The sequence below is a fragment of the Lithobates pipiens genome, unplaced genomic scaffold, assembly GCF_037356315.1.
Source record: "Lithobates pipiens isolate NorthernLeopardFrog02 unplaced genomic scaffold, aLitPip1_a1.2 Scaffold_16, whole genome shotgun sequence".
Lineage (NCBI taxonomy): Eukaryota > Metazoa > Chordata > Amphibia > Anura > Ranidae > Lithobates > Lithobates pipiens.
The window spans coordinates 583,542,174-583,566,486 of record NW_027507748.1 but is presented as its reverse complement, the minus strand read 5'-3'; positions in this window follow the sequence as shown (position 1 = coordinate 583,566,486).

The window sequence follows — 24,313 nt, the reverse complement described above, 5'->3', positions numbered from 1 at the left end:
TCAGGCACGTCCACAAACTATATCACATCTAGATACTACCTTGTAAAACTATGAGAATTATATGCAAATAATGCTGTGTAATAAAATCTTCATACATAAAAAGAATTATAAGTGCTAAACACAAAAATATATGTGTATAATGTGTATAAAGGCAACAAATATATATATATATATATATATATGTAATGTCCTATAATAATTCAAAGTGACTTGTGCAATCAATGTCGATAAACATGACTCTACAAACTGACTGGTGCCAAATTCCGAAGTGACTATATGGAATATTTTATAAATAAAACACCCCTTTTTTTATCGGATTTACACTATGAGTGTCCCTCCTTTCCATCCATTCACATGCTGATATCATGTGATCTAACACACTTTGGAAGAGGACCCTGCATTGGGTATCTGGAACAAAGGCTGATCTGACTACATGCGTTTTACCCCTGTAGGGGTGCAGCTATCTGGTGAGTGTGGAACCAAAAGGGGAGCATAAGTGTTGATCACTTTCTGCACAGGAGTTGTGACCAATTTGTCATATATAGTCACTTTGGAATTTGGCACCAGTGCCTTTTTAGAGTCATGTTTATCGACACTGATTGCACAAGTCACTTTGGATTATTATAGGACATTACATATATATTTTGTGTTGCCTTTATACACATTATACACATTATACACATATATTTTTATGTTTAGCACTTATTTCTCATAGATAATGACCTAATTATCATAGTTTTACAAGGTAGTATCTGGATGTGATATAGTTTGTGGACGTGTCTGGAAGTTCCCTACTTTGACCACTGGGGACACGGATGTTTATTTTGTCCTCCCGTGGGTCATGTTGTTCCAACTAAGCAATCAGATAGATGGAATAATGCTGTGAGAACTCTTAAGCCTCATACACACGATTGGATTTTCGGCAGGGAATTGTGTGATAACAAACTGTTTGCCTGAAGTACGCTCCTTCAGACAATTGTTTTCCAACTTTCCGCCAACAAATGTTGGATGGCAGGCTAGTAAATTTTTGGTGGACAATGGTCTGTTGTCAGATTTTCTTTATCGTCAGTACACAAGTCCGTCACACAAAAGTCCAAAGTACAAACACGCATGTTCAGAATCAGTGCTCACCAAACATGACATTAGCAGAAGGTGCCCAAAGGGTGGTGCTCAAGAGCTGAGATTCCACGTAGTACGTCACTACATTTGTGTTTGTTGGCCGACAATTGTGAACCGTATGTATGCAAGACAAGTTCCTGACACATGCCATTCGGACAAAAGTCTGATGCTTTGTTGGCCAACAATCTGATCCTGTGTACGAGGTTTAAGTGCACTTCCAATGATATTTTCTTCATAAACATGTTATCCTATGTTTATGGATGAAGAGTCTGGCACTTAGAACCAGTTTTTAAAAAACATTTTCATTTCTTATTTTTATTGGTGAAGTTTTTTGCATAATGGGATCATTTGCAATTTTGGTAACAATTTGCACTTGCACATGCACTTTAGCACCTTTTAAAGTATTAAATAAAGAGCTGGAGTAGAAATGTCAGGTAGTTGCTCTTGCTAACCCATAGGCAGTTCTATCCAACAATATCATAGATTGGACTATACCGGTACTTGATAAGAAGCAGAAAGACTAGTAAAATTTGATATAGTTTAATAAAGGCATAAAACAAAACAATAATAAAACATCGCTAATAAAAATACAATGGTATGTACACCACAGTTAGGGCGTTCCTGATGAATTCGCCACAGGAAAAATTCAAACATGAAGGTGCACAGGGTTTCCTCAACTAGTTTCGCAGAACAAAACCGCTTCTTCAGGAGGATATCTATATAAAATATTATAACAATTCTGGATTATGGTACTTTATATGTTATGTAATTATGTAAATCAGAGGCGATACTCATAGTATGTTATTAGCACCTTTTAAAGGTTGATTTGGTCAATATATTACTAATGCCCCATACCCACAGGCGGATTTTCCGTTGGAAAAAACTTGGATAGTTTTTCCGACGGAATCTGTGAGGTTGGACTTGGGAGATTTAAACTCTTCCTGTAGGTGTGACTGGGTGCGGTTAAATGTTACCACCCACCATCAGAGCTGTGAAGGAAGTTACATAATTTGCAGGGTCTGAAAGACTACAAAGAGGTGTGTTAGACTCTGGGCACTGCAGGAAGTGGCTGTGGAAGGAACAGAGTCTATCAGTAGGCTATACAGCGTGTCACATGATACAAAGCCACAACTAAACCCAGAATATCAGGGGATCTGCAGACAACAGAGCAACATGGTACAGAGGTATGATCTATGCTGGAAATGAGCATTCCATACATTTCTAGTAAAAAGAAAGTTGGAGTTCAGCTTTAAACTTTGCAGTGCAGGGGTGACCCCACTGCAGAGGAGGATTTTTACTTTCTCCAGAGTTTAGCTTTAAAGTTTTTATTTCTATTAAAAAAACAAAAACAAACAAGTTATACATACCTGCTCTGTGTAATGGTTTTGCACAGAGCAGTCCTGATCCCCCACCTGTTCTCCTGGCCTCTCTTTTTCTTAAGTTGCTTGCTATGTAGGCACTTGTGCGTGCTTACGGTCAAGCCCCGCTTTGTGTGTCCATTAGGGCCCCCCCGTTCCCTCCTCACTTGCTCCTGCTAATGTCTCTCAGCCAATCAGGATTTAGAGACCAGGGAAAGCAGCCACTCTCATGTACATTGCTGGATCACAATCAGCTTGGGTAAGTATTGGATGGGGGGGCTGTGGAGAGAGCTGCATACTGAAGATTTTTTTCACCTTCACGCATAAAAGTAAAAAACCTTCAGCCCTTAGAACCACTTTAAATATATAGAGCTGTCACCTACATCTGATTTCACCATTTGGAGGGCCACATTATTAACTATGATCCAATCATATCTCTTGTGACATAGTATATCTACAACTATGCATCACAAAAACATGGTTTTGGGGATTTACATGGAATCATAGGCGATGTTTTGGTATTTATGTGATGTAATATTTCACTAATTTAACACATACTTGTCAATTTAATTTGACAACTACAAGTGCAATGGGAAGTTTCACATAGCAGCTAACCATACTTCTGTCCAATCACTGAAAGTAGTTCTGCTCCTTTTACTGTACTTCCTGTATTAAAGTAAACCTTTCTTAGTTAAAATAAGATGGCTGCTATTGCTAACCTCCTTTAAAAAAAGTGAGTTGCCTGAATCTTATGCTGAATTATGGAAGAAAGGGTGTGAAAAGCAAACCCAAGGGATGTCCTTGACTCCAAAAAAGGAGAGGGAAATAACTGCGGTATATTCCTGACTAAATTTTATTCAAAATGGCATATATATATATATATATATATATATATATATATATATATATATATATATATATGTATATATATATATAGAAAAGGCATAGACATTATGTAATTGCAAACATAGATACAAATGACAACATTGTCACATTAAAATTGCATGCCCATAAGCTCAGCCACACTACTTCAACTTCACGTGTCAGTCAACTCATATCAGACAGCAATGTTAGTGTTAGGACTGAAGGAGCTCTGGGAAACCTCTGTAGCATGCACTGTTACTCAGTCTTGTGCTTAACTGAGGACCTTCAGGCTTTCCATATGTCCTTAATCGGGGTACACTATAGTGACAAGTACACATAGTGAACAATGTCGTTTTCACATGAACATAGGTAGGGAAGAGTATATTCCATACATGATTTAACCAGCAAGTCAAGGCTGGAGTAATGCACTGAGAGTCACATGTAGGATAGGGGATCAAATGAAGGTGGACAAGGTGAACTCTGATTCATCAAAGTGATGTTGGCCCTATGCTAATCAGTCATCTAAAGCGGCTGTACATTCATTCGATCAGTTCAAAAGTGGTGGTACCGATACACTGAAAAAGGGCCTGGGTATAGTGGCAGTTTCAGAAAGGTGGAGCTGGACCTCCTGTTGGTGTATGGTAAGGGACCATCTAACCCATTTGGGGGGTACAAGTACTCCTAAATGGTTTGCACAGCAACAAAGCGAACTCACAGTTCAGGAGTCATAGGCTGATCACATGCTGCTGTATTCATATCCACTAGCAGCAGTCTTGATCCTACATATTCCAGCCATTAGGCTGTCTTTCAGACGTGATGGCTGGCACTGGGGGTAATCCTCATTCATTCTGCCATCCGGGCCGCACACTTCCAGTTTCCAGGTACTGCGGACTTCAGGTGCGTGGGTGGGGGTGGGGGGTACAAGGTGGCAGAGAGCCCCAACTGGCTTGAGGTGAGGGGCATGTGTGGGCAGGTACACACACGCGTTTCACCCACTGCCTGCGTGGGTTTCTTCAGGATCTTATGCTGACCCACTGATTTCAATTTGTTATATGGCACTAATCTGAAAAAAGTATAAAGATCAGAAAAGTGATTGTGAAGCGAGAAGCCCTTATTTATATGCTTGATCAGTGACTCATATAATTGAAACAAAAAAGTCAGTTAGGCAGCTAACATTTACAGATGAAGAGCATACAGTAATGTCTATATTAGAAATGTGTCTGAAATGTACTAAATAAACTTTCACAAAAAAAGCTGAAGGATGTCTGGAATAACAAAGAAATATGGTAGTTTGTAATTTTTTTTTATGTTATTCCAATCTTCAAATTTTGATATACATCTACAGTAAATTAATGCTTGTAATTGTTTTTTATATGCATATTATGCTAAAATCACAGTCGGTGATCCTCTAGAGTTGATCTTGCTAGGTTATCTTGTAATATAATACATGAAAGTGAGAGTTCGGCAGACACCAAGCAATGTCTCCTGTACAATTTCTGAACAGGAGCTGTTGGTTTATAGCAAAATATCAGTGAGTTGCAGGAATTTTGTAATTCGATGCAGTCGAGGTAGGGGGCAGTAGTGTAATAGAGATACTGTAACCATTTCTGGCATGCATTTGTTAGCTGCAGTTATTTGAATTCTTTCTTTTGAAATGAGGTCAGCTCCAGCTGTACTACTCACAACATGGGCACAAACACATAAAACAGTAGTATATGCAGTCTGTTATCTTCTTCTTCCCCAAAATGAGGAGACTATTTCAAAGATCACTTATTTCTGCTTTAAAGTTTTATTTTGTTCCTTTACTGTTCTGGCATACTGCAGATTAGAAGTTTTTCTAGAATCTGACATAACTTAAATGTACACGTGTCATTGTTTGTCCTAGTCTGTTGTTAATTTTTTGTCTATCAGTAGCATAAGCACATATTTTTGTATCTATAACTATACTGTATGTTATATATATATATATATATATATATATATATATATATATATATATATATATATATATATATATATATATAGTAGATAATGTATTTAGATATATTTCCTTGATCATACAACCATTTTGTGTATCAAGCATTAGCAAAATGCAATTGTTAGCAAGTCTCATTATTGCTGGGTAAGCCGGGCATGTGCTTGTATATTACTAGTTTGTGAAGTGTAAGTGGTTTTGTACTTATTTGAACCTGAAATCAAAAAGTAAAGATTTGTGTAGCCAGGTGCTTGTTTAAGAATGGAGAGTGAGAGAAACATTGGCTGAAGCTGATCCCTGCAGCTGAAACTGTAAGGAAGAAATGTTGAACTGCATGCTGATGCTGCTGTGGGAATTTACTATCTGCTGCTAGAAAGAGTGAGCCCTTTAGGAACTGACTATACAGCCATCCAGCATCCTTATTTCTGTCTGCAGGCTTGACTGGAACTTTTCTTGTGTACACCATTAGTACAACTGAACCCCAATGCTAGCCAGCTGAAGAATTAGGACTAAATACTGTCCCTTTACATCTGCTAAACAGAGATCTTCACCTATTGCTTATGGTAAAAGGTACCTCTCAGGGATGATAATACTGCCTAGCAGACAAACTTACCTTCCTTGTGTTCATTGATGCTCAAACCACTATTTATTCTATCCTGTACCAATATCTTGAGTTAACTGACCACTAAACGGTCTTGTCACTTTCCTGCTACTAATCCACTAATTCATGACAAAGTTAAAGTTATCTACACTTGTGTTCCTTTAAGTGCTTGCCAAGTGTGTCAGAGGGGCTGAGGTTGTTCTTGGAGTCGAGGCACAGAACAGAGAGCAAAAAATTACCAAGCGGCTCCTATGGGGCTGGAGCTACATTTGCTACGTTATAGGTAACATTCAGAAAAGTTAATTGTGTCTAAGCCGGTGGTGGTCAGTCAACTTTCTTGATATAGGGGCCTCAATCTCAGCCCTCAACATTACCAAAGGGCCGCACATAAAATTCAGTAAATATTCAGCATCAGAGACAGCAGACACAAAATAGATTATAGCCAATCAATTATGGCATGATACATAAGATGGTCAGAGTCTGTGAACATAATACAGAAGATGGTTAGAGACTGTGGACATGATACACGAGATGGACAGATACTGCAGACATGGTACAGGAGATGGTCAGAGACGGCAGCCATGATACAAGAGATTGTCAGAGATTACAGACATGTTAAAATAGATGGTCAGACAATGTGGAGATAGTTCAACAGACTTTCAGAGACTGCAGACATATTACATAGGTCTGGTAGAAATCACTGATTAGTGTCTGCAAGGGCTCTAAGGGCAAGCACAAAAAGCGCCAAAGAGCTGCAGGTTGGGCAGCAGGGGTCTAAGCATTGAACTGAAAACTGTGCCTTTTGGCTGGAATAGCTCATGAAAAAAATAACAGTGCACATCCTTACATGTTAGGGCACTCCTTTACCAACAACCTCATTTGAAATGAGATTCAGTGATATCGTTACAGTATTGTGCTGCTCACTGTTCTTCATGCTGGAATGTCACATATGAGGAAGCAAACCCTGCCTTTGCCAAGATGGCTGCCTCCCCATAGAGACACAATACAGATCAAGAGGAAAAGATTAGCTGCAGTGGAACCACAGGCAAACTGATGGCTAGCTCTTTAGCCTGCATGCCACTCTGTCTATGATTTTTTTTCTATGCATTTATCCTGGTGTTTTTGTGCGTGTATCTTATCTGCCATCTAATGATTCCTATACCTCTTTTGCATCCAGAAGTTTCTGTGTATATACAGTATTCTATCTATCTATCTATCTATCTATCTATCTATCTATCTATCTATCTATCTATCTATCTATCTATCTATCTATCTATCTATATATACAGTTATGCTCATACGTTTACATGCCCTGGGATAATTTATGATTTCTTGCCCATTTTTCTGAGAATATAAATGATAACACAAAAACTTTTCTTTCACTCATGCTTAGTGTTTGGCTGAAGCCATTTATTATCACTCAACTGTGCTTACTCTTTTTAAATCATAATCACAGCAGAAACTACCCAAATGACCCTGATCAAGAGTTTACATACCCTGGTGATTTTGGCATAATAACAAGCACACAAGTTGACACAAAGGGGTTTGAATGGCTATTAAAGGCAACCATCCTCACCTGTGATCTGTTTGCTTGTAATTAGTGTGTGTGTATAAAAGGTCAATGAGTTTCTGGACTCCTGACAGACCCTTGTATCTTTCATCCAGTGCTGCACTGAGGTTTCTGGATTCTGTTTATACTTTAACCACTTGCCGCCCTCCCACCATCAAATGAGGGAGGAGCGGTGCGTCTCTTGTGCTGGGAGAATGTTATATGACATCGTCCCAGAACAGCCGCTCTCGCGCGCCCATAGGGGCGTGCAGCGTGGCGATCTGGGCAGCACATGTCCTAAAAATATGTGTCCTAGGATCATGATCTCTGTAAAGAGCCGATGACGCAGCTCTTTAACCATGTGATCGGCTGTGTCCAATCACATGTAAGTGAGTGTATGGTGAGGATAGCCAATCAGCGGCATCTCCTATCAGGGCACACCAGGACAGGTAATCAGGGCACTGATTGATCATCAGTCTCCAAATTAGAGTAAAACCCCCCTCCAGTGCCACCAATCTGTGCCCATCAGTGACACCAATCAGTGCCCATTAGTAATGCCAGCCAGTGCTGCCTTTGGGTGCCTATCAGTGCCTACTCATGAGTGCTGCCCATCAGTGCCACCTATCCGCACCCATCAGTGCCCAACAGTGCTGCCTATCCGTGGCCCCTATCAGTACTCACCAGTGTCTCCTATCAGTGCCCATCAGTGCCACCTATGAATGCCCACCAGTGCTGCCCATCAGTGCTGTCTATTAGTACACATCAGTGCCGCATATCAGTGGCACCTATCAGTGTCCATCAGTGCAGCATATTGGTGACTCCTCATCAGTGCCATCTAATCAGTGCCCATAAGTGCTGCCTCATCAGTGCCCATAAGTGCCACCTCATCAGTGCACATCAGTGCAGCCTTTTAGTGCCCATCAGTGCAGCCTCATCAGCGCACACCAGTGAAGGAGAAAAATTACTTATTTACAAAATGTTCTAACAGAAACAATTTTTTTTTCAAAATTTTCGGTCTTTTTTCTTTTGTTTAGTAAAAAAGAAAAAAAACAGCAGTGATTAATTACCACCAAAAGAAAGCTCTATTTGTGTGAAGAAAATGATTAAAAATAAATTTTGGTACAGTGTTGCATGACCGCGCTATTGTCATTCAAAGTGTGACAGCGCTGAAAGCTGAAAAAGGCATGGGCATGAAGGGGGCGAAAGCGCCCTGTATTTAAGTAGATACGTTTCATAAAAAAAAGAGTCAGCTCTGAGCATGGGCATCTGCAAGGAGGGGGGCAAGTGCCCCCCTGGAATTAGAAAGGTGTCAGCACAAGTGGGTTCAGTGAACTGAGTGGTCCTTGCAAGGTCCGCCGCAGCTGTCAGACTTTTTTCTGAGGCTGCTCTCTGACATGATCCGACTCAGACTCACTGTCTGAGACCATCTCTCCCAACCATCCGAATCGATGGCTCGGGTGGCAGGCCTCAGCTTGGAAACTTGGCCACTCAACTCCACCTCCAGTCCCTTCCCTACTGTGTAGAGAGAGTCAAGAAGATGGAGATCGGGCCAGCGCTGTGACCGCCCACAAGTGGAGTGGTGACGATTATACGCTGCCGCCTGCCTATGCCACTTTCTCATCACAGGAAATCCTGAAGTGGCATACCTTAACAGTGTAAAGCCACAGGTAACAGCAGTTACAAATTGGAGGAGCATTTTGGTATATATTATAATATATATTGGAAAGTTTGAACAGCTATTGCTGAAAAGATATATGTGCAACGTGATATATAAAAGATAATTCATCTTCACTTTGCATTGGAAGTTACTCAGGCGTACCATACCCATATACTGTAAATAGCCTAGAGAATGGACATCTTTTTATATTGCAATGTATTGCAATACATCTGTTGTGGCCATATTTTGAGCTTGATGAAAATAGCTATACAGTATACCTGTTATACCAATAACCCTGAACCTCATACTTCTCTTTTAAGTTTTGCCCTTTCTAAGCTAATTGTCAAATTGAAGTACAAACGTATATTTCTATTTATAAATGAATACAGGGTACTACAGTTATTTTTTAATTGTTATTTTTATACATACAGTATAGGAAAAATCCTGAAGTTAAACAAAAAGCTCACAATATTCATTATGTTCTAGTCCTTATTTTACTGAGGATGCTCTTAGGTCACAATAAAAATTTCCAATGTGTCCCAGTGGAGGCCTGCCTCCTGGTTGCGTGGACCTCACTTTACATTGTCCCAGATTGGCAGCTATCTTTTTGTGTTACTAGTTGAAGCCAAGAGGGGCAAATAAAGTAAGATACCAATATTGAAAATTATTTTTTCTTGACTTAGGATTCAATTCCACATTTACGGGGGCTTATTTACTTTAGATGTTAAAGTGCTATGAAGCACAAAATCAAAAATGTAATAATTTGCAGTTCATTAATCTTTAGATATTATAGATGCATTGTTTTTTTCTTTTTTGGCTTTTTTTAAATTTCTCCCAGTAATCCAGCAAGTAACACACTTCTTGTCTTAGCTCTTGTACACACGGTCGGACATTCCGACGGAAAATGTCCGATCGGACCGCGTTGTTGGATAATCCGACCGCGTGTGGGCTTCATTGGACTTTTTCCGTCGGAATGTCCGACCAACAAAGTTTGAGAGCTGGATACAAAAATTTTCCGACAACATTGTTTGTAGAGAATTCCGATCGGACAAAGTGCCACGCATGCTCAGATCAAATTCCTAGACCAAAGCTATTGGCTACTAGCCTGAACGTAGTCCTGTCGTAACTAAATAACGTCATCACGTTATGAACAATCAGATTTTCCGACAACTTTGTCCAACCGTGTGTATGCAACACCAGTTTCGAATAAAATCCGTCAGACAAAATCCGACGGATTTTGTTGTCGGAATGTCCGACCGCGTGCACAAGGGCTAAGGGTGTCTGCATTCTGGAAGAGGTAGCAAAGCAGACACATTTGGACAGAATAATTGTCTGTCTGTGGAGAGGGTAGTGTTAGAATGGATGGATTTGACTAACAAATTGTACCTGATATCCAGCTAACACTTTTAAGGCATTACAGTAAGGGTTTTATTTTCCTTTTTGGATAAAGGTTTCACATAAATAATTAAAAGCTAACCATTTTAAGCACCCCTGTCAGTCGTAAATATTTTGTCTCAACCCTTTCACTGCAACTTTGTCTGGGCAGTTTGGTGTGTAGGGCTCATGCACACGGAGCCCCACAGGGTTAAAAAGTGCCACTTTGCAAACATTTGGAGTTATTTTTTCTGTTTGTAAACACATCCAGGGGTGTATCTAGAGCATTTAGCACCCAGGATGGATCCTATATCTGTCACCCCCCTTTACTGATCATTAGACATGTGCACACTAAAATATTTTGTTTCGTTTCGTTATTTAGTTACTCCCGAAAATGTTTATTTATTTTTTTGTTTCATTAAAAAATGCATTTGTCCAAAAATCCGAAATAATTAAGGTTGAATCTGTCATTGAAGGCTCATGGTGTCTGTCGAATGTTCTAAGAAGATTTGACGGAGCAGTTAAACTGTACGACGCCCAATTGTACATTTCCGGTCGAATGTTCCGCTTACAAGCTATAGTAGAATTCTAATGTTGTATGACACTAGTGTAGCACTAACCCCCGAAGGAGCTGCTGGTTTGAATTGGGCCTGCACTCTACCAAGAAACCCCACTAACTTGACTCAATCCCCTTGGCACAGCTGTGGTGCAATGTAATATAGTACAATGTAAAGTACCGGTATAATACCCTCAGGATCCACCTGGTGGGGAAAAACAGCATGCCACACAACTGGGCACTTAACCAGAAATATTTTTACTGCAAATATATTAAAGCAGGTGATTACAGAGATCGCACTGCCATGCCAACATTGGATGTCAGTACAATATAAATAAACAGACAAATACAATATGAAAGATAGAAATATATATATATATATATATATATACATATATATATATATATATATATATATTTCTATGTATCTAAACATCTAAACCTGGGAGCTCCCGCTACTTTAAAGTTATACGTGAGGCCTCACTTAAAGTACTCTCTCCCGTATCTTCTTTCTTCACTAGCTAGAAATGACTCCTCTGATATTTGTAATCCAAAAGGTAGGTAAGAGTTAGCTTAAGGTACTCCAGGTATAACTCCAAGAACTTATACACAATGCTTGGGCACTAAAGTGAAGTAGGCCTCAAGCCTGCTCAATGTCAGTTGCTCCTTGGAACAACAGGTTCCAACAAGGTCTGTAAGTGAGTCTAACTGTGTGCAGCAAATTAACAAATGGTGAGCTGTAGCCTGCTCACCAACTGGATCAGAGTTCCATGTGATCACTTTGGTCTGGTGACAGTAGCTTGTCTTTCTGTCAGCTAGGCCAGGCGCTCTGTATCGCTCCGCTGAATCGATCCGGTTCTTCGATTCTCCACCGAGTGCCTTTGGACCTTCTCAATCCGGCTACCGTCTTTCTGGCTCCGTCAGGTCACCTCACAAACGCGAGCAGTCTGGCGCTCTGCAATAGCTGTTAGCCGCTGCCTCTCGGGACACCCCTCCACCGATCCACACAGGCAGGTAACATGGTCCCAGGAGACTTAAAATGGCCGCCTCTGTCCCTTACATCCCCTATCCCAGCATGCACTGCGTAAGAGAGTGTTCATGGGTAGGTCACACACAGACTCCTGAGTAACAAGGTCAACCTTCAGAATCCAAAACAAACAGTCACTTCCTGTATAAGTCTTTAGGTTGTTCTGAAGTAAAATGATCAAACAGGTGCGTTACCCATATTTGGCTACTAGATGGCTCTAGTGCGAAACCACAGTAATGTCCATATACCTCACATTAAAGCATGTATAATCACATCAATGAACCATGATGTCAGCGCTACACTAGTAATAATTATATTTATTAGTTATTATTACTAGTCAACCAACATTAAAATTCTTCTATAGCCTATGGGCGGAGCATTTGACCATAAATGTCCGCTCGCGGAGACTGCTTCATCAAATCTTCATGTCGAATCTTTTCTCTCTATGTCGAATAATCTTGGACTAGAGTTAGATTAGGCACATACGACCTTTTTTGCTATTGTCTCTATAATGTCCAATCTTTTCTCTCTATGTCGAATCTTTTCTCTCTAGAATAATCTTGAACTAATAGAGCTAAGGTTAGGCACATTCGACCACAGGTTCGATGGACATGGATCGCTATTGTCAGCGTCATGTCGAATCTCCTATCTATATTGAGCTGTTGCAACGAAAATAAAGCATTTATTTATGTCGGATGTTTCGGCTTTCGGATTCTGCACTTTCATTATCGTTTGTTAAAACTACAACAAAAATACCCGAAAATCGGACAAAAATGCATTCGGTCGAAACTAATGCACACGTCTACTGATCATGTGACAGCATACAGGCAATATGATTGGCTGCTAGATCTGAGCACTGTCACATGGTCCACCATACCAGCCATGACAGAGGTGTATTTAACCACTTCAGCCCCGGACCAATTGTCAGCCTAAGGACCAGAGGTCTTTTTACAATTTCGCACTGCACTGCTTTAACTAGTAATTGCGCGGTCATGCAATGTTGTACCCAAACGAAATATGCGTCCTTTTCTTCCCACAAATAGAGCTTTCTTTTGATGGTATTTGATTGCCTCTGCGATTTTTATTTTTTGCGATATAAATGGAAAAAGACCGAAAATTTCGAGAAAAAAATATATTTTCTACTTTTTGTTATAAGAAAAATCGAATAAACTAAATTTTAGTCATACATTTAGGGCAAAATTTATTCAGCCACATGTCTTTAGTAAAAAAAATGTCAATAATATATTTATTAGTTTGCGCAAAAGTTATAGCGTCTACAAACTAGAGTACATTTTCTGGAATTTACACAGCTTTTAATTTATGACTGCCTATCTCATTTCTTGAGGTGCTAAAATGGCAGGGCAGTACAAACCCCCCCCCCCCCCCAAATTACCCCATTTTGGAAAGTAGACACCCCAAGGAAATTGCTGAGGGGCATGTTGAGCCCATTGAATATATTATATATATATAAGTGATTGAATAATGACACAAACAAAAAAAAAGTTTACAAAAAGTTGTCACTAAATGATATATTGCTCACACATGCCATAGTTATATGTGAAATTGCACCCCAAAATATATTCTGCTGCTTCTCCTGAGTACGGGGATACCACATATGTGGGACTTTTTGGGAGTGTAGCCGCGTACGGCACCCCGAAAACCAATCACTGCCTTCAGGATTTCTAAGGGTGCAAATTTTTGATTTCACTCCTCACTACCTATCACAGTTTCGAAGGCCATAAAATGCCAAAATAACACAACCCCCCCCCCCCCAAAAGACCCCATTTTGGAAAGTAGATACCCCAAGCTATTTACTGAGAGGCATGTTGAGTCCTTGAAATATTTTATATTTTATATTTTGCCACAAGTTGCAGGAATATTACAATTTTTTTTTTTTGCACAAAGTTGTCACTAAATGATATATTGCTCACATATGCTATGGGCATAAGTGAAATTACACCCCAAAATAAATTTTGCTGCTTCTCCCGAGTATGGGGATACCACATGTGGGGGGACTTTTTGGGAGCCTAGCCACGTACGGGACCCCGAAAACCAAGCACTGCCTTCCGGATTTAAATATAAAACGCTACCAAAAAAAACTGTTAGCAATCGCAGGGATCAGGCCTGACTCTGCGAACGCTGCAGTTATGTGTTTAGTGTTTTGTAAGTGACAGTGATTGATCGATACTGCACCTGGGTGGGCTGGGCGGAGGGGCAAAACGCAGGTGCTAGCAGGTATCTGGGCTGATCCCGCTAACAATGCGTTTTTTTGGAACCCTAAACTGCTGGGGACACTAGTATAGATCTGATCAGATCAGATATTGATCTGTTCAGATTCTATACCACTACGGGAGGTTTATCCTTTGCGCGTGGGTGTTAGCGGTACTGGCACTAACCTAGCGCTGCCTGGGGCGGCGCAGACCCTGACCCTAAAACCTAACTGATATCACCCGCCGGGTGATTAGGGGGTTAAACCTTTATTGAGTAATAAATGGCGGGTGCCCTGATGCTATAAAAAGCAAACTAACTAACCAGAGTCACCCGTAAAACTTATATGGTGATCACTGGTGAAAGGGTTAACTAGGGGCAATAATGGGGTTCAAATTTTTATTAGGTAGTATATGGGGGTCCCTGGCACTATATAAAAACCTGACGGGGAACCTAAATAACTAACTGGCTAACCAGCGCCACCAGTGACACTTATACGGTGATCGCTGGTGAAAGGGTTAACTAGGGGCAATCAGGGGGTTAAAACCATTATTGGGTAGTATATGGGGGTACCTAGCGCTATAAAAACCTGGCGTGAACCTAAAAAAATAACTAGCTACCTAGCGACACTAGTGACACTAATGCAGCGATCAGAAAAATGATCGCTTAATGACACTGGCAAAAGGGAGTGAAAGGGTTAACTAGGGGCAATCAGGGGGTTAAAACCATTATTGGGTAGTATATCGGGGTACCTAGCACTATAAAAACCTGGCGGTGAACCTAAAAAAATAACTAGCTACTTAGCGGCACCAGTGACACTAATGCAGCGATCAGAAAAACGATCGCTTAGTGACACTGGCAAAAGGGGGTGAAAGGGTTAACTCTAGGGGCAATCAGGGGGTTAAACCTTTATTGGGGGGGTAGGGGGCTACCCTGGACCTAACACTAACTGCCCTGACAGTTTTTACTGTCACAACTGACACTAAATGCAGTGATCAGTAAATAAATGATCACTGCAATCAGTGACACTGTGACTGGGAGGGGGGATCGGGGGGCGATTGGGGGGGTGATGGGGGGGGGGGGTTTGTGTGCCTATGTGTGCCTACATGTCAGTGTAGTGTTGGTGCACACTTACTTTCACTGTTCTCCTCGTAGTCCGGTCAAAAAGACCGCCCGAGGAGAATGACATCACTTCCACTTCCTCCCTGCCTGTGTTTACTATACACAGCGGGGGAAGCATCTCATTCGCCAGGAGCGATCGAGAGGGGATGGCCATAAACCAACGGCCATTCCCTCCTGCAGCGAAACGAACCGCCACATCCAGTGGGAGGGGGTCCGATCGGACCCCCCCACCCGCTGGAAGGCGAGCACGTACATGTATGTGCTTGTGCCTGTCGGTGCCATTGCACCGACGTACATTGCCATGCGGTGGTCCTTAAGTGGTTAATAAAGAAATACTATCTTGAATGTCATCCTGAGTGCCAACCATCCCTTTCCTTATTCTGGTACATTGGAGATGTCAGCAGCCTCAAGGTCTGAGCTTATGTGGGAAGGTTGCAGTGCCTGTGCACCTGTTTTCCTTATAGGTGGTGAGGTGAGTAAACGTGGCTTAGGAGAAGAAACAGTCACCCTGTCCCACACCTGGCATTCTATACACCCCCCATCTTCAATAATCCTCCCCTATGCCCCAAACATCCTCTATAATCCCCCGTAACACACTCAGTATTCTCACACCCTGTGCAGGGTTTTTCTTTGTGATCATACACCCGACTGGTGCTCCCCCCTCCTCCAGCCCGGTACATGCCACTCCTCCTGACAGTCTGTTTCTCTCAGTTGGGATCTTCCCACCGTAACCCCATAGAGGTACTCTTGATGAAAGCAAGCATTGGCCTTGCTGGAAAAAATTGCAATGATATGCACCTCTCAAAGAGGTCCTGAAAATTTTGTCTTTGGGTGTTAATTGTGCCCATGAAACCTATATCAAAAACATTCTTCCAGATGAAATGATTGAACACCCTCGAAGCTAGGCAGCCTTGAAGTCCTGCAGAGATTCCACATCCCAAAAATACTTAACTAGTTACATTGGCATCAGGGGCTTCATGGCTGGTAATGCAGGACTGATTCATTTTTATAAAAGTCAAACGGTCCACGGAGTGTATGGACAGATGCATTCTATGATCAGTAACGAAACCTCCTGCAGCACTGAATGCCCATTCTGAAAGCATGCTGGATGCAGGGCAACCCAACAACTCAATAGCATACTGGGAAAGTTCTGGCCAGTGGTCTATTCTCATGACCCAGTAAGTCAGTGGATCGTCAGCTGGAAAGCTCTCCATCTCTGTTTTGGTTCTGAGGTAATTGCCCACCATGTGATGCAGACACTGCCGATGGGATGTGGAAGCTGACAGCCCTGGGTGGCGAGGACTAAAAAAAATTGAAATGCTTCACTTAGGCAGATGCCTTTTCCAGCGCTCTTCTCTTGACCAACAGAAAACCCAAGACAACGTTTTACACAATACTATAACCTATTGGAGTCAGGAAAAATGTTCAATAAAATGCTCTCTAACGTGTCCTCAAGAGATTTTTATCTTCTGCACTCTCTGTGGGGACAGGATGAGTTCTGAGACCTTCCCCTTATAACTGTGGTCAAGGAGGGTTGCCAACCAGTAATCATCCTTCTACTTATTCTTGGATCCTTTTGCAGGCTTTGAAGAATGAGGTTGCCCATGCGCCTCAAATTTTCCAAGGCTTGAAAAGCAGACTCCTCCATGACAGCATCTGGAACTTCCTCCTCCCAGCCACGTACTACTCCCAAGGGTCCTGGGGTTGGAAGGTCCTTCTTCAAAGCCTATGAAAGTACCAAAATCCTCCTCCTTATCCTCTTCCCCTCTCTCCTCCTGTGTGTTCTGTGACATGGGAATGATGGTGTCTTGATAAATTGGGCCTTGAGAGGAAAGGAAGTTCTCCTCTTCCTCATGCTGCTCTGCCTCCAGTGCCCTGTCCATAATGCCACGCAGAGTCTGCTCCAGCAGGAACACGACAGGGATTATGTCACTGATGCATGCACTGTCACGGCTCACCATTCTTGTGGCCTCCTCAAATGATGACAATACAGTGCATGCATCCTTAACAGTCAGCCATTGGCGTGGGGAAAAAAAGCTGAGGTGGCCTGAGCCTGTCGTTGTGCCACATTCAAACAGGTACTCGTTGACGGCCCTCTGCTACACAGCTATAATCGCTGCAGCATTGACAAAGTCAAGTTCCACCTGGTGGGCATGTCACAAATCAGGCACTTTACGGGCAGGTGGATTTCCCATTGAATTTCAGCTAACCGAGCACTGGCTGTGTATGACTACCTGAAATGCCTACAGACTCTTCGGACCAGCTTTAGCACATCTTGCAACCCTGTGTACGTATTTAGGAAATGCTGCACCACCAAATTGAGGACATGTGCCAGGGATGGCACATGTGTCAACTTTCCCTGTCTAAGGGCATACAAGAGGTTTGAGCCATTATCGCACACCACCATTCCTAGCTTCAGCTGGCATGGTGTGAACCACCTCTGGGCCTGTCCCTGCAGAGCTGCAAGAATCTCTGCTCCAGTGCGGTTCCTGTCCCCTAAACACACCAGCTGAAGCACTGCATGGCACCTTTTAACCTGATTCTGGGAATAGTCCTTTGGATGCTTAGGGGGTACCTGATGTTCATAGGACAATTCTGCAGAGGAAGGCATGGAGGTGCTGTAGGAGGAAGAGGAGGGGGCAGAAAGCACAGGTCTGACATCACAACCAGCTGTATGTGGGGGCACAAGAAGCTGCAGCACTGAGCCCTGTCCTGCATCCTTTCGAGTTGCAAGCAGCATTACCTACTGTGCTGTGAACAAAATATATTGTCTCTGTCCATGCTTACTGGATCACATGTCAGCAGTAAGGTAGATTTTATAGCTGACTGCCTTGCCCAATGATGCCAGAACATTCCCTTCCATGTGATGGTAGAGAGATGGAATGGCCTTATGTGAAAAGTAGTAGAAAGTGGGAACCTGCCATTGTGGTACAGCACATTGTGCGAATTCATGGAAGGGGGCAGAATCCACCAGACTGAAAGGCAGAAGTAGGAGAGCCAACAGCTTTTATAAGCTTGCATTTAGACACTGGGCATGTGGGTGGCAGGGACTGTATTTTTTTCCCCGCTGCAGCAGATTGGGCAGAGAAATTTGCCAGCTATAGTCTACATCTGTTGGTTGCTGCTGGCAGATGTGCTGCTAGGACCTGGGACACTCTGTGCTATACCATCATCCCTGTCAGTGGAGGCTGCTGAAAGGTAATGACTCAGTATAGCAGGGGCAGACTGAAGTGGGCAAGGAGGAGGAGGAGGGACACAGACTTGTGCCTCTTTTGTGTGGCTTTTAGGTGCTCTTGCCAACAGGCTGAGTGGTTGGACGTTAAATGCCTTGTTAAATGTGGTACCCAAATGTACGATACCAATGTGTTTTTGATGTGCCTGAGACACAGTTTGCAGATAACAGAGCGATCTGCTGCAGATGTGCTGAAAAAGTCTCAGCTCCTTGCACAGATAGAAAGGGCTGCAAGGGCTGGGACAGTGATAACAATGGGGGATTTTAACTACCCAGAAATTGACTGGGGTAACTGCTGGGACAGTTAAAGGGCAAAAATTTCTAAACCTATTAGCCCTTGTACACACGGTTGGAGATTCTGACAGAATGTGTCCGATCGGACCGTTTTGTCGGATATTCCGACTGTGTGTGGTCTCCATCAGACTGTTTCCGTCGGAGTATCCGACGGACCGAGTTTTCCAACAAAATTCTCCGATCATACTACGATCATGTGTAGAGAATTCCGATCGGACAAAGTGCCAAGCATGCTCAGATCAAATTCCTACACCAAAGCTATTGGCTACTAGCGTGAACGTAGTCCCGTTGCAACGAAATAACGTCATCACGTCGGAATTTTCCGACAACTTTGTCCGACCGCGTGTATGCAACAGTTTCGGACAAAATCCGTCAGACAAAATCCGACGGATTTGGTTGTCGGAATGTCTGACCGTGTGTACAAGGGCTAACAGGACAATTTTATGGTCCAGTTTATTGAGGCCCCAACTAGGAATGATGCTCTGTTGGACCTGGTAATCTCAAACCATGCAGAACGTATTACTAATGTTCAGATAAAGGAACACCTGGGTAGCAGTGACCATAACATTTCATTTGATGTTAGCTGTAAGCAAAAATCACATACGGGAAAGATAAAAACACTTAATTTCAAGAGAGCAAATTTTCCCAGGATGAGGGCTGCTCTCCAGGACCTAGACTGGGAGAGAATATTTGCATCAATGGGCACAGAATAGAAATGGGAATTCTTCAAAAAGACTGTTTTTGATCTCATGGCAAAGTATATTCCCATGGGCAATAAGTTTAAAAGGCTAAAAATAAAACCGATGTGGCTCACGGCCAAAGTTAAAAAAGCTATAAACTATAAAAAAGAGCTTTAAAAAAATATAAAAATGAAGGAACGCTAGTGTCATATGGTCCAGAAATATTTGGACAGAATAAAGGTGGATAAAGCACCTGGACCTGATGGCGTCCACCCATGGATCCTGAAAGAATTGAGCTCTGTAATTTCAAAGCCATTGTATCTAATTTTTAGGGACTCATTAATGACAGGAATAGTACCACTGGATTGGCGCAGGGCCAATGTGGTGCCTATATTTAAAAAGGGAACAAAGTCTTTACCAAGTAACTATAGACCTGTTAGTTTAACTTCTATATTTGGGAAGATACTGGAGGGATTAATAAAAGATCACATAGACGAGTTCTTGCAGGAAAAAAATATTTTAAGCAACAGACAGCATGGATTCATGAAAGACAGAAGTTGTCAGACAAACCTGATTTCTTTTTATGAGGTGGTAAGTAAAACCTTGGACAGAGGGGTGGCGGTGGACGTGGTATACTTGGATTTTGCAAAAGCGTTTGATACAGTTCCGCACACACGGCTCATGTGTAAGGTAAAATCTACAGGTTTGGAAATATAAGTTTGTAAATGGATAGAGAACTGGCTAAAAGACAGAATTCAGAGAGTAGTGGTTAATGATTCTTACTCTGAATGGTCTAAGGTTATCAGTGGTGTACCCCAAGGTTCAGTGCTGGGACCCTTACTTTTTAATATATTTGTAAATGATATTGGGTCTGGGATCAAAAGTAACATTTCTGTCTTTGCAGATGACACCAAGCTGTGCAGTGGAATAACGTCCTTAACAGGATGTCTCCAATTTACAAGCCGACCTCAATGCTCTGTCTAATTTTGTGACTGTGGCAGATGAGGTTTAATGTTGAGAAATGTAAAGTTATGCACATGAGGGCTAAGAATATGCATGCATCATACATGCTAGGGGTAGTACAACTGGGGGAATCCATAGTGGAGAAGGATCTGGGGGTTTTGGTAGATCATAAGCTCAATAATAGCATGCAATGCCAAGCTGCGGTTTCCAGAGCGAGCAAAGTCCTTTCCTGTATTAAGAGAGGTATGGACTCCAGAGAGAGAGATATCTTTTTGCCCCTGTTAAAATCATTAGTAAGACCTCATCTGGAATATGCAGTTCAGTTTTGGGCACCAGTTCTCAAAAAGGATATCGGGGGAACTGGAGAAAGTGCAGAGAAGGGCAACAAAACCGATAAGAGGCATGGAGGAACTCAGCTATGAGGAAAGATAAGAGGAACTGAATTGATTCACTCTTGATAAGAGGAGATTAAGGGGGGGTATATGATCAACATGTACAAATATATAAGGGGTCCATATAGTGAACTTGGTGTGGAGTTATTCTCTTTACAGTCAACAAAGAGGACAAGGGGGCACTCTTTACGTCTAGAGGAAAAGAGATTTCATCTCCAAATGAGGAAAGGTTTCTTCACAATAAGAGCTGTAAAAATGTGGAATAGACTCCCTGCAGAGGTGGTTCTGGATAGCTCAGTGGATTGCTTTAAGAAGGGCCTGGATTATTTCCTAAGTGTACATAATATAACAAGGTACTAACATTTATAGGTAAAGTTGGGGGATGAGGAAGGAATTTTTTCCCCTGCTTTAGCAAATTGGATCATGCTCTGCTGGGGTTTTTTGCCTTCCTCTGGATCAACTGTGGGTATAGAATTGGGTATATGGGATTGTATGATATTATTATTATTTTTTTTTTTTTTTGGTTGAACTGGATGGACTTGTGTCTTTTTTCAACCTGACTAACTATGTAACTATGTAACATGACAAATACTTACTTTTTACAAAACACTTTCTTGATCCTTCTGTACTGATCCTGCTCCCTCAATTTCAGGTCTGACCATTGTTTCCTCAATTGCTCCTTGGATCGCCATACCCCAAAATTCCAGCGCAGACTCTTCACAACTTTAGTCATGATTTTGGCTTTTCTCACATTTGGATTTGGGTACGGTCCATGCTTCCCATCATAGTCTGGCCTCTTCAAGATGTTCACCTTCTCCCCCATCTCACCAAAGGACATATTTGACGACTTAAATTTCCTCCTGGATTGGGACGTTTCTTGCTCCGGGCTTTTCTCCTCCTCCTCATTACTGCTATTATGCACCTGCTGTGTCTCCGCCATTTTCCTCTCCCACTGCAACAAAAGAGACAGTGCGGGGAATAATCTAGAAAGAATGACAGGGATGGGCGACGCAGGTGGAGTTTCAGGCATGCACAGTGTATATAAAGCGTCGGATGTACGATCGGTGAGTGGAAGTGCCGATCGTGAGAATGAAGGTAACATTTTAACTTGGGGCATCAGTGGCCTATACTGCTTCTAGATTGAGGCCTTTATTGTCATAAGATTATGAGAGTTTAGCCTGACATTAGGGTTTTTCTCCTGTTTTGTCTCTTGCAGAAATAACGAATCCCTTCAAAAAGCCGGAGTTTATGAGCCAGTTTATAGATAGGAAGGGAGCTGCCCAGTCTGTGGCAAGTCAAACATAATTTATGCCATAACAGACCAGCTAGGAAGGCAGCGCTGGAGAAACTGTTGGAATTTCTCCCCAACGCAGACAGCGATTTTTTTGGACAAGAAAATTGGTAGCTTGAGGAGCACATACAAGAAGGAGCGTAATAAGGTCCTGGAATCCCAGAGGTCAGGAGCAGCAGCAGAGGACATGTATGTACCCAGTCTGTGGTCCTATGACAAAATGCGTTTTCTGGAAGACCAGACTGAAGTGAGGTCATCACTTTCCACACTTCCTTCTACCCCAGCTGAGGCTTCTACGGACCAACCTGGGACTTCCAGCCAGGAAGAAGTGGAGGAGCCCAGCTTGATGCAGGTATAATATTTTTCTACACATTTCTTGTCCTAAAATTAATGATGTTAACTAGATGTCATTATTGATAATAAATGAATGATTGAAAAAAAAGTGTTTTACATATCAATAGACAGTAGTGGCCAAAAATGATTGGGACAAGAATGAAAAATGCTGGAGTCAGAATGAGTCTTTTCTATTTATTAACATTCAATTTGCAACAGTCATGAGCTGAAAATTGTGTGTGATTGATGAAGCAAAAACTTTTTTATACACTGGAAAACTTCAGACAGGATAAGGGTCAGGAATGTGGCAGCCAGGAGGTGGCAGGGGGAAGTAGCAGCCAGGAGGTGGCCGGGCCCAGTGGACTGACCCAATCCCAGTACCCTCCCCTCTGCCTTCCACCCAAGAGGCCCAGGAAGGGGAGGAATGTGGAGGAGGCAGTACTTGCCCTCATTTGGGATGCTCATGCAACCCTGAGAGACTCCCCCAGCGTTCAAGGGGGCTATGGCTGCACAGTAGCAGCAAAAATGCAGCAAATGGAGAAGGGACAACGCCTCTTATGTGAGAACATAATTTTACAGACCCTAAATAAGGGGTTGAGTGGCCAAATGACAGAAAATACACACCTTGTGAGCTTGCCCATTATCCTCCTCCACCTCCTCCTCCTCCAACACCTCCTCCACCTCCTGCCACAACTTGATGAACAAAGACACAGCATGGAAGTAAACGTGCAAGTAAGACAAGAAAGTGATGGCCTGGGTTCAGTCTGGTCTGACAGAAGACGCAGGCTGTTGTAGTACCACAGCCTGGGGACATATATGTCATCTGCTGCTGTTCCTGATCTCTCGGAGTCCAGGACCAGATTGTGCTCACTATTGTATGGACTCCTCAGGCTATCAATTTTCTTGTTCAAATAGTTGGTGTCTGCCCTGGGGTACAAAAGGCTTCGCAAATTTCTGCTGCATTGCCTTCCCCATTTCTTTTGTTATGACCCAGAGTAAATGGTAATTTTATTTTCAAAAAAGACTTGCCTATATGTTTTTATTAAAAAAGCATAGTTTGTTTGTGAGTAGGCAGGTACATTTCAAAAATACAATGTTAAATTAATCAGGAACACCAACCAACCTCCTTGAGGTTAGAAAATGCAAGATAATAATGTTGTTGTGGTAACTTGACATACAAAAAAAAAATTATAGAGATCAATAGAAAATAATTTTCAAATAATCAAAAAAAGGAGATCTTGATTTAACTAAAAAAACACTATAACATATAATTGTAAATATTATTATGGAGATGTGGCTTTAAAAACATTAACGGGGTCGAATGTTATGCTGTCTTGGACATTTTAGGCACAATAGTCTCATTCCCTTATAAAATTTCATAGAAAATTCCCAACGGAATGTAACTTTTCATATACAGACAAATATCACATGATGAGGAGTGTAGGACAGACCCAGATGTATATCCAATAATTCTAAATTTAAATTGGTTTTCCTCTTCACCGACTTTTGAAGGTGTATATATACAGAATAGTAATAAATAGTAATAAAAAGTGTAAGATGGACCCAGATGTATATTTTTTGGTTTTAGGTTTTGTTTCATTCATGTGTGTTTTCGGCCGTCTGCCGTCTGTGGGGGAGGGGCCGTGCCCATGCCCCGGGAGATCTAATACAACTGAATGATTGGGAATTTCCCTTGCTAAAGAAGGCACTGGAAGGTT